This window comes from Dreissena polymorpha, chromosome 14, assembly GCF_020536995.1.
Source record: "Dreissena polymorpha isolate Duluth1 chromosome 14, UMN_Dpol_1.0, whole genome shotgun sequence".
Classification (NCBI taxonomy): Eukaryota; Metazoa; Mollusca; class Bivalvia; order Myida; family Dreissenidae; genus Dreissena; species Dreissena polymorpha.
Genome location: NC_068368.1, coordinates 20785247 through 20797746, shown reverse-complemented (window position 1 = coordinate 20797746; position 12500 = coordinate 20785247). Strand labels below are relative to the sequence as shown.

The window sequence follows — 12500 nt, the reverse complement described above, 5'->3', positions numbered from 1 at the left end:
TTTTAATTGTATGTGTTGATGCACCTGTTATTGTAGAATAATTGTTTGTTCAGAGGGAAATAGTTTTCCGCTTCAAGCAAGAAATCAACAACTCCTCGCGAGTTATATCTATAAAATATTTGCATAGATGTAAGTTTGCACCAATACTTGTCACAGTTCAAATGATTTCCTACGATTCGAATCCCCGAGTTTCAACCAAAGCAACGCAAGTATTTGTTCATTGATTGACGCCAATTCTATATGTTCTATATTATCTGAAATAGTTTGACTCCCATATCTCAACCCAAAATGTGAGGATATGTTTTACCAGTACATAATAAGCCACATTTTTAAGGATTGGTTTTGCCGTTGAAACATCAGCGTTTTTTTTTCAACCATTGGTTGAGACCTTGAATCATTAGCGGTATTTTAAAGGATAGGTTTTACCCGTGAATCATCAGACCCCTATGTAAGGATTGGTAGTGCTATGGAATCGTGTAAAAGGATAAGTTTCATCAATGATTCATCAGCGTCATGTTTAAGGATTGGTTGTGCTATTGAATTATCAGACCCATCTGTAAGGATTGGTTGTACCAGAGGAATCATCAGCGCCATGTTTAAGGATTGTTTTTGCCATTTCACCATAAGACCCATTTGTAAGGATTGTTTTAGCCATTGAATCATCAGTGCCATGGACAAGGGTTGGTTGTGTTATTGAAACATGAGCGCCATGGACAAGGGTCGGTTGTGTCATTTAATTATCAGCGCCATGGTCAAGGGTTGGTTGTGTCATTTAATTATCAGCGTCATTGACAAGGGTTGGTTGTGTCATTGAATTATCAGCGCCGTGGAAAAGGGTTTGTTGTGTCATTGAATTATCAGCGCTTTGGACAAGGGTTGGTTGTGTCATTGAATTATCAGCGACATAGACAAGGATCGGTTGTGTCATTGAATTATCAGCGCCATGGACAAGGGTTGGTTGTATCATTGAATTATCAGCGCCATGGGCAAGGGTTGGTTGTGTCATTGAATTATCAGCGCTTTGGACAAGGGTTGGTTGTGTCATTGAATTATCTGCGCAATGGACAAGGGTTGGTTGTGTCATTGAATTATCAGCGCCATGGACAAGGGTTGGTTGTGTCATTGAATTATCAGCGCCATAGACATGGGCTGGTTGTGTCATTGCATTATCAGCGAAATCGACAATGGTTGGTTGTTTCATTGAATTATCAGCGCCATGGACAAGGGTTGGTTGTGTCATTGAATTATCAGCGCCATGGACAAGGGTCGGTTGTGTCATTGAATTATCAGCGCCATGGACACGGGTTGGTTGTGTCATATAATGATCGGCCGCCATGGAAAAGGGTTGGTTGTGTCATTAAATTGTCAGCGTCATGGACAAAGGTTGGTTGTGTCATTGAATCATCAGCGCCATGGTCAACGGTTGGTTATGACATTGAATTATCAGCGCCATTGACAACGGTTGGTTGTGTCATTGAATTATCAGCGCCATGGGCAATGCTTGGTTGTGTCATTGAATCATCAGCGCCATGGACAAGGGTTGGCTGTGTCATTGAATCATCAGCGCCATGGAAAAGGGTTGGCTGTGTCATTGAATTAACAGCGCCATGGACAAGGGTTGGTTGTGTCATTGAATTATCAGCGCCATGGACAAGAGTTGGTTGTGTCATTGAATCCTTAGCGCTATGGACAAGTGTTGGCTGTGTCATTGAAAAATCAGCGCCATGGACAACGGTTGGTTGTGTCATTGAATTATCAGCGCCATGGATAAGGCTTGGTTGTGTCATTGAATCATCAGCTAAATTTGTAATGACTGGTTTTAAAACCAAACTTGCGCTAATAGCTTAACATGTGCTTTTCACCAACCAAATCTTCGGGTAGACCTTAAGCCCTTGTGTTTATATACCTATTTTACATCTACACGATCGTCATTATATAAAACAACGTCTATATGATCGCAGAAGACCGCCGCGCGCTTTGAGATTTATATATAGGATCTTGCATGAGTGGTCGTTTTGTATTGAATTTATTTAACAAGTCATCTAAATAAAGATAAAAACGAGGCTTGCCGAGTTTTTATCTTTATTTAGATGACGAGTTTAATAAATTCAATACAAAATGACCACGAATCTAAGATTCTATTTATAACATGACCAACAAATTTTCTTTTTATTTTATGCTCTTTTCATCGTTTATTCACATTGTAAAAGAGTTTAACTGAAGAAATTCGCTGGAATAATAACGTAATTTCGTCAAAAAAATGACGTCATTTCACAGTTTTATAACTAGTGTAATAATACCCGTGTAATAAACAAAATTGAGCATTACGTTATTTCACTCCTGGAGCATAGGCCATGTTATAATTATTTTTATTAAACAATTACATGCAACGTAAAACGTCTCAAGGCCTTGTCCAAAATGTCCCTAAAACAAGCAAATCAGTTTGCTATTACCGCCATGTTTTGTTGACCTTTTTAAATGAAAGACACAACAGTACTATGATTTTTAGAGGCCACAAAATGGCTTGCAATTGTATTCAGAGATATACCACAACGCCATGCACATTAATCACAAATGCCTCTTACAACTCTATCACAGCCTCCAGTCTCTGCTCTTGTCAACTTCTACAGCTGCATTACAAGACAGTCACAAGACATGACAACGATTAATAATACAAAACAAAAGCAGCATGAACAGCAAATGCAACTTGTTAAATGTAGCAAACAAAACGACAAAAAAACTAAGAGACAAGAACCACAAAATAAAATCAAACCAAATTAATAAAGAATCAATAATAACTAGAAATTCTGCCACTACAACTCATTAAGGTAATAAAAAAACATAACTGTGTTACAGGAAGAAAATAAAAAACTAAGCGTTTCAAGAGAGTTTCAGTTCGAACAACTTTTCACGTGAGTAAGTTATAAAATCACATCGGCGCATGGGCAAATTATTATTCGCTAGTCATGATAAAATGTGTGCAACATCTCGAAATTAGCGTTATTTCTCTTTAGATAATTTGGTTTGAGATCTAGTACATACAAATTGTGTTCATATTATAGATAAATTATAGAACACAAATTCTCTGTGATCAGTATATGAGATCTGAATGTTGATTCCTGAATCCCAGAGGGAAAACTCGTTTGCGGTCCCCAACTTTGACGTTATGTAGTCTCCGGGTACCCATTTGTTTCTATGAAAACTTTTTGAGAAACGGAAAGCGAAGTTCGCATGCCTGAAAAACCAAACAAAATGACAAAGAAATATTCGTGCCCAATCGAGAAAAATTAAAATATATAGGATACCAAGCCTAAATTGCTAGCATATACAACCTAATTCGTCGTTATAATCAACATCGGTATTCGGTATATACAGTATGAAGTGACAGCGTCCATTGTCTCTATAGCCGACATATATACAGTTCAAATATCATATCATGCACCTTATCAGGATATACTACATACTTTGATAGCACTTACTACCTTAATTGCAAGCATGTTGTACCAAAATTTCCAGCATATCCTTTTTTAATTTCATGCATATTCTGAAATTTTACCCAAACACATATCAGGTCTATGGTGGCATAAAACTGCCTAAAGATAACCAATTACTAAGATTTCGAACAAGATCAACTACTTTTTACAAAAAAACATACTGTTATATATGGTTTATTACTTATACCCTCTGCCATAAAATTCTTATTTCTAAGTTAGATTTAGAAGGAAATGTGTGAACCATATCATGAATCTGTCGAAAGGGGTAAAGCCACAGACAAAAATATGAAACACAAAGGGCAAAACTGGTATCAATAGTTATGGCACCCTGCACATTCTTTCGATGATTTACTTACATGTGAAGTTCCATGTTGCTACATCTGATAGATTTCGAGTTGTGTCCATGACAAGGGACCCGAATGACTGAGGAAGAATTTGATTCCAGTGCAGTAAACACTCTTTTATTTTCCTTGTGCTTGCATATCATATGTACACGATTTTGATTGAGTAAACCACCACTTTTTCGTAAATCTTATACTTTTATAATAAAGAAATTGTTACTTGATATACGTATTTTTACAAACATATCATGACATAAATCTTTAAGTGAAACTGTAATGTTTGGAATAGTTTTGAATAATTATCATAAAACATTTTAAACTAAATTTGTCTTCCCAGGGGTTGTAATCCTTGACGTCTAATAAACAAACAACATTACAAAGGGGGATTTTAAATTAAATTTAACTAGCTATCGCAAATACACGTTTGCAAAATTATCGATACCGTAACAAACTTTTTATCATTTGTCCAATTTTAAGACCATATTTTCCGTTGAACTCTAAAAAAAACACGACACAAATGTAATCAGGTATATTGACTGGTGGCCTCCACTCATTTTCCGCATGGCATGAAATACACAAATTATTCAGGCCATATTTTATTGTTCACAATAGGTCAATATGTTCTTTTAATTTATTGAGAATTGTTAATTTATTTTTCATATAATACACCACATCTTATAGTCAAGACGAAAGGAAGTTTAATTAGTTATGAACATCATTTAAACATTTATATTTGAATTTTAAATGTTATTCCAATGATGTAAAACTGTAAATATAAATTTTCCTTGATTGCACATTGGTATCTTGGTAGGCTGACGTACTCAAACATCAAAGAGCCCCTTTGCCTTCCCTTTTGCCCCTTCCATAAGCCTCAGGTTCGCCGTTCTGTCCGTCTCGTCCTGCAAAGAAACCTAAAAAGCCTTTACCACCTTTTCCGCCTTGACCACCGCCGTATCCGCCTCCGTAATAGTATCCGCAACCACCGCCTTGACCGCCCGGTCCGCCGCTAAACACGCAACCACCCCCGCCAAATCTTCCAATGCCACCACCTCCTCCAAAACCACCGCCTCCTCCTCCTCCGCCGACACCACCTCCGCCGCCGCCACCACCTCCACCACCACCTCCACCACCAAAACCCTTTCCACGACCGCCACTTCCGCCACGCCCACATGAACCATCTTTACCGTCCTGTCCGCCCATAAAGCTATCACAATCGTCCTCCTTGCAACCAGCGCCAACACCTCCTTTACCACCAACTCCGCTACAACCGCCGCCACCACCATAACCTCCACCACGACCGCCTCTTCCGCCATGCTCATATGCACTACCTTCCCCGTCCTCACCATATATATAACAACCACTACAAGAACGCCCACCAGCACCAACGCGCCCACCTCTACCATCCGTTCCGCCACTTCCCGGTTACCCAGGTTTCCCCTGGTTGTCTTGATATCCGTCTTCTGCTTGAAACCAGTGTTCCCATGCCCCGTTGTACGCTCTCGGACCGTATGGACCTACAAAAGTTACGATACAGAGTAGTAATCACAGATGCACTAAAACAACTTACTTCATGTAAATAAAACATGTCTGTATCCGATTTGTATGTGCCGAATCTCATTGTAACGCAAAGATTCAACGAAACAAGGAATCGCTTAAGAAAAGACAATTAGCATTTGAATTAACAAAAAGATGGTATGCCCTAAATGAAATAAAAATAACAACAAGAGGATCGTCATTCTGTTTTGTAGGACCCAATTATATATATATATTTATTATATACAAATAGATCGTGTCATAATAGTGACGAAAATTATCTAAAGACCGCCTGACAAAATATGTAGCAACTTGATACAAATGCACTACCTAAAAGAGCGTTGCCTGTTTTTGGCATCACTTCACTAATTGCATATGTCCAGTCATTCTTTTTCATATAAATAATTTGATGCATGGAACTCTATTAATAAAGTTTAAAAATAGGAGTCCAACCATGCGCATAATACCAAAATATAAGACAGAACTTTGCAATTCACGAGAAAAAAGCACATACACTTTAATATTTTAATTACCACGTTCTGAATCGTTCCTGAAGCATTCAGGTGCAGTCAGTACTTGAAGCATTCAGGTGCAGTCAGTACTTGAAGCATTCAGGTGCAGTCAGTACTTGAATTGTTTTGCCATTTACTACTTTGCCTGAAATGTATGAAGGTTACATCGTATCGTTAAGAAGCGATTTTAATTTACAAATCAGACGTTTTATATAAAATTTAAATTCCTTCTACGTACAGTATGAATTATTGGTAAATTGAAGACTTTATGACGAAAGACCTAGAATGTTTACCAGTCGTAAATTCGTTACCTTCCAGTTTTCAAGTTAACTAAGAACACGAGCATTTTATATGTAACCTGAAGTGTTACACAAAAATACAAGAAAAATACCGTTCCATGTTTCCTGTGCTATTTTGGCCACTTCCCGTGATTCATAGGTGACGATTCCTTCCTGTCTTGCCGTATTGAATCGCACCATCTGGTTGCCGTTGTCTTGGACCTAAAATTGTATCATTGTTCAACGTTGTTCGACAATACTGTTGTGAATAGCATGCAAAACCATTCTTTTCTCTGACAAAATATACATATTTGTTGAAATAGTGTTCTTGAACGGTTTTATAGACTGTTTTTATTTAATTACATGCAGTATTTCTTACAATATTTTGTACTTATTTGAAAAAATATCGTTACAACATCTGAATGAAAAGCATGCAAACATGAAGGTGTGTTACAAACTTAATGTGCATCGTTCATAAAAGTCTTACTTTATGATTTTAAACGAAAAAAGTAACTGAAAAACGCCGGTCAATCCCTTTTGAAAAGCTAAATCAAAGCGAGTCTAAATCATTTTTTTAAATCCTCCAATATAAGCCGATTGAACAATTTAAACTTAGAGAAGTCTATACGACTGCATTGTTTTTACTTTTTTAAAGTTTGACATCGTTAAGTAAAGTTCATAAACCGAACAGACATTTTATTTAGACTTATACATGAGTACGTTGTCTTTAACCTACATTATAGAAGAAAGTATGTCACGCTTTCAATACGACAATGCATATAGTAAACTTTATAAACATATAATGACAGAAAGATTATAAGTGATACTGGTTTTATGGTATTATTGATCAATGAATTGCGAATAATATATCCTTCTTTTATATAATTACACAACTTGACAATTTCATTTTTTCCAGATGATGTCAGTAATTGATACTTAAACACAGATGGATTAACATATAAGTACCTTTCAAGGCATTTTGTCATTAAACGCTATAACATGGACAAATACAAACGAAGTGAAACTAATCTTCAATATCTCTACTTTTGCAACATAAACCAGGGTGGCGTGCGTATACGGGAGCTTACCGCGTTTAAGTGAGAAAGTTGGAACAAAACTTCCAAGATGGCGTCGTTTAAGTGTTTTTTGTGAAGGAGTAGCGGATATATTCACCCGGTATGCCAGTTTATATTTATATTTCTTTTAAATGAATAAGCCCTTTCGGCTCTACGGTGTTTGTGCTCCCCTCGGTTTTTTGTTTCAATACCGTAGACGTCGGCATAAAAAAGTTATTGAAGCCAAACCGTCGACAAATTTGTTGTTTAATTTCTTGACCTTCTAGATGTTGGATGTTCGAATATCATTTTCTCTCACAATAAACAGTATTTATACATGTTTACAGTAAAATATAAAATAAATCACGATTATTTCATTATTTCGACGCGTTTTTATGTCTATTATTTCATTTAATGCCGAATTATAACGGGTCCCTTTAAGCACATTTTGGGAACTGACTTCCAAATGATAAACAGCTCTTTCTTATGTTAGAAGGTTTTATGCGATTTTTTTCGTGAATGAATTCCACATTGGTGCGAATGTTTTGGAAAACATTTTTCACTTGAGGAAATCAAGAGTTATCTTTTTTTATTAATTGTTATTTATTAAAATTTATTATTATATGTTTTATCGCGTACTTAAAGCCACACACTTTGAAATGAAATACATGGCATAGTAAATTTAAGTATAAATAAGAAACATATTTAATCTATGCCAATTAGATTATATCTGGTGGTTACAAGGTAGCAATCCGTCTCTTTTGCGTTTAAAATCTTAAAAATAATCGCGTTTGTCGAAATGGACGTATACGTCTGGAAATCCTACTTTCGGTTTTAAAAGCGTTACCGTTTGAAAACTAACAAATTACTTACTACTTAGGCATATTACTTAGACATATTTAATTTTATATATCTCGAGTAGAATATATCTGGTGGTTACAAGGTAGAAATCCTTCTTTTTTGCACTTAAAACGTATACATAATTGCGTGAGTCGAAATGTACGTATACGTATAGAAATCCTACGTTCGGTTTTAAAATCTAAAAAAAAATAATAAGTAACTAAGTGACTTGCTAACTAGACTATAGATTTAATGACAATTTTGCACACTTTCAAATTGCATCCATATGCATTGATTAACATGTACTTCATTTCAAGGTGTGTGGCTTTAACACTAACATTTAGTGTGTGTAATATAAGACATTCGATGGTATTATTAACACAGTGTAATTCTTACCTGTTTATTTTAACACATATGGACATTCTGATGTTTGAATATGCATCAAACGGAATACTATGCCTACTAAACGGAATACTATGATTACTATTTCCAGATATCAAAACGCCAGTCATGAATGTCGAGGATGCCAAGATTAACAAAGACGTCGTAACGAAGTGTGTACCGCTCTAGAAAGCGAAAGGTACATGAAAACCCACCTATCAAACAAAAAAGATTACGTCGAAGTACCACGCCAAACAATCACATGTACGTGCAATATAAGTGTAATGAAAAACAGAAAAGAGTAAAGCCGTTTCGATACTAGTATAAGGTTGCTGTCACCAAATACTGCCATTGTTGCGATTCGGAATACATGAAGCAATTTGGAATACCTGACACCTGCTTAGAAGATGCATATCAGTGGATGTTTTTTTTTATGAAAACTTAAATATTTATTGTTTATTTAATACAATGACAATTACCATAACGATCCGATACACGCATCCGATCCGAAATCGTACTGGAGATTAATAAAAAGACTTACAAATAAACCTGGGTCGTGTAACGATATCCCTCCTCTTTTAAATAGTAGTGGAAATGTTATCATGGACAACATGAACAAAGCCAATTATTTTAGTTCGATATCAACTGTTAACGACGAAAACATTGACCCCCCCCCGAACCTCAATTAAAACATAATTACAACTTGTGCACCATTTACAATATCAGTGGCAGAAGTTCGAGATATATTGCATATTCAAAAACTTGGGAAAGCATCTGGTTGCGATGGTATAAGCCATTGTATGTTAAAAAATACATCCAAAACAGTATGTGTTCCACTTTGTTGAATATGTCTTTAAATCAGTGTCAATTTCCAACACTATGGAAAAAAGCATATGTAATTCCATTGTTTAAGAAAGGCGACAAACACGATTGCAGTAATTATCGTCCTGTTTCACTACTCTCGTGTGTTGGTAAAGTATTTGAAAGAGTATTATTTAAACATTTGTATAACTATATGTTGGCTATCGATCTATTTCATAGTTCCCAATCCGGATTTCGACCGGGTCATAGCGCCGTCTATCAACTGTTAGAAATGTACGACTCTGTATGCAAACATTTTAATGAAAAGAAGCACACTTGTCTTGTTTTTTGTGATGTTTCAAAAGCATTTGATAGAGTGTGGCACAGAGGTCGTATTCATAAACTTGAAGCTTATGGCTTTAAAAATGAATTGCTATTATGGCTTACTGATTATATCTCAAACAGGTCACAACAAGTTCTTATTAAAGATACCATCTCTGACAGTAAGCCTATTAAAGCTGGTGTACCCCAGGGTTCTGTCCTTGGTCCTCTTTTATTCTTAATCTATATTAATGATATATCTGAAAATCTGGATGGTCTTACTAGACTGTTTGCTGACGACACTTCTCTTGCGTATGTTTCTAAAGATATTTCCGAAATAACCGCAATTATTAACTCTGACCTTGACAAGATTGACTGTTGGTCCAGGAAATGGCTTGTGTCTTTTAATCCAAATAAAACTGAATTCATTTTTGTGTCAAACACATTATCCGGTTAAAAGTTCAAATTCAAAATACCATGTTATCATCATCAAACACCAATAAACATCTTGGGGTTACATTAAGTTCAAATGCCAAATGGTCTGACCATGTAAATAATGTTTTTGATTCCTGTTCAAATAAAATAAATGTTCTTCCAAAACTTAAGTATATATTATCGAAAAGTAACATTCTTAAACTCTATCGAACCTTTATTCTTCCAATCTTATGCTAGTGAAGTTTGGGACGGTTGTACTGAATATGAAAGCAATAGGCTGGAACATTTACAATTGGAAGTTGCTAGAATTGCATGTGGGTTACCCCTCTTCTGTAATAAAGAGAACTTATATAAAGAATCAGGTCTTGAACCATTAGCCTCGAGGAGACAAAGAAAAAAACTAGTAACATTTTATAGAATTCACTCTCATTTAACACCCTCTTATTTATCAAATATACTTTCACAACATGTCGGAAGTATATCACATTACAATCTAATAAATCAAGGTAATTACTCTTTGCCCCAATCGCGATTTACTTCCTACAGTATATCGTATTTTCCATCTACAATAAAATTGTGGAATGACCTTAATATAGACACACGAGAAAAACCTACAATATCTTCTTTCAGATCAGCGATAACCCCACAGCCATTTGTGTGCCCAAAATACTATAATATAGAGAAAAGTAAACATTGCTCACACAAGACTTAGAAATATGTGTAGTATTTTAAACTACGATCTTTATAGATCAAATCTAATCGCTGATCAATCTTGTCCTTGTGGAGCTCCTTGTGAAAATGCGCGGCATTACTTTTTTGAATGTTTAAACTTCGCACACATAAGAGGACTAACTATAAGCAAATTGAACCATAACCTTAATGTTAAATTGTTGCTATGTGGTGAACCCAACATGTCTTTGGATTTTAATGAAATGGTGTTCAGAACAGTACAGATATTCATAGCAGGCTCAAAAAGGTTTTGAATTTTGTATAAAATTGTCAATGACATGCATACAATGGGAGATAACTATTCTCAATAACTTTACAATTGTTAACCTACTTTCATGTCTATTTATCTGTGTATAATTATGTTAAACTAACTGATTATGTTGTTGATTTAGTAATAATGTATTTTAGTAAATTATGTTATATAATTATCTGGGAGAGGATCCAGATAATGTTGCAAAAACTTGTAATCCAAGCCCATGCATATTTGATGCAATAAATACGTTTAAACTAAACCACAACGATGCTGATACATGTATGTGACTTTGATATGACACATTTTGGACGACCTTCCTTTAACCCAGTTCTGAGTTGGCCACTATATTATAATCGCAAAAAGTGAATTTGTAGTGGATAGAAAGATTTGTGCAAATGCAATACAAGATATTATTTGAGTAGAAGTGATCAATTATACATGTATTTTTTTCTCTTTTATACATATGTGAATGCATATGATTTAAGACTGTTGTATTGAGGGAATAAAGTATTGGTTCACTTAGAAAGATTATTTCGTTTGTTCCTAATATTGTTTTTCATCATGTATGTAAGTGCTGAATACAATTGAAAATGTATGCAGAGACATAGTTGGAAAAAATGACGTAACACAGATAATGGTTTATTTTCATAAAAAAGTGAGAAACTAGCATCATGACATATACGGAACAAAACGTGTAATTAAGTAGCACTCATAGTAATTATATGTCAGACTTGTCTATGTAGAAATAATAAAAAACAAAAACAAAAAAACTTAATACATCAGCTGTACATTTTGTGTTAGGTTCGTTTGTTTTATTTGCTTTTTAGTCCGGCTCTGTTGAAGGACTCTCTCTTGCATATTCTACATTTAAACTCATGTGGTCTATGAATGGAGAATGGTATCCCAGTCCTCCGCTAATTTTAAATTCCTAATTACATAATTTTATACTGCAACGAAAGATGCACTTATTATCGCCCTTTAACCTTCATCATCTGAAAAGACAGTAAAAGAATGGTTAAAGAAAATGTCATATCAGAATAAGATCGACACGTCATCAAATAGTAAAATACATGTAATTAATTAAAATATTACTGGAAGGGCTCATAAACATTCTATTATCTCGTACTTCAGCCACCCCACACCCCATCTTCTTTAAAATCGGTGAATTGATTCAGTTGGTCGGCAGGTTTTGTGTACTGCATGTTCATAATTCTACAGTAAAATGAGTAAGAAAACACTTATATTGCACCACATAAAATGCTATAAAATTATAATATTGAAGTACACATAAACTTTATTATAGATGGGTAGGTATTTCGTGTCAATCTCTTTCACTGTGACATATGAAAGAGCTGTTGGTCATTTGGAAGTCATGCTATGCTGCTTAAAGTACATATAGATGCATAATTTAATTAAGATTAAGCAAAATAAAACACTAGGTATTTGGCAAGATTCATAACAGTCAAATATATACGAGAAATAAGAGCGTAATCGTGCGCAGCGAGACTTTCTCATATAGAATTGAAC

At 35.2% G+C, this 12500-nt stretch overlaps 1 protein-coding gene and 1 long non-coding RNA gene across 3 annotated transcripts in view; one reads left to right on the top strand and one right to left on the bottom strand.

Annotated features, from left to right (window-relative positions):
• The window catches only part of LOC127857824 (uncharacterized), a 152619-nt gene that overhangs the window by 2600 nt on the left and 137519 nt on the right, over nt 1-12500 (top strand). The window contains exon 2 of one of the 2 annotated variants that reach the window (XM_052394510.1): nt 1-181. This exon is cut by the window's left edge and continues 1142 nt beyond it. The exons of the other annotated variant lie outside the window; for it this stretch is intronic. The gene's annotated coding sequence lies outside the window, so the exon portion shown is untranslated. Of the gene's footprint in view, nt 182-12500 lie in introns of those variants that run through there. 2 annotated transcript variants of the gene reach the window in all.
• Nucleotides 11597-12500, bottom strand: part of LOC127857828 (uncharacterized) — a 5182-nt gene continuing 4278 nt past the window's right edge. Inside the window, exon 3 of the long non-coding RNA XR_008038652.1 lies at nt 11597-11965. This is a non-coding gene — a long non-coding RNA (uncharacterized LOC127857828). The remainder of the gene's footprint in view (nt 11966-12500) is intronic.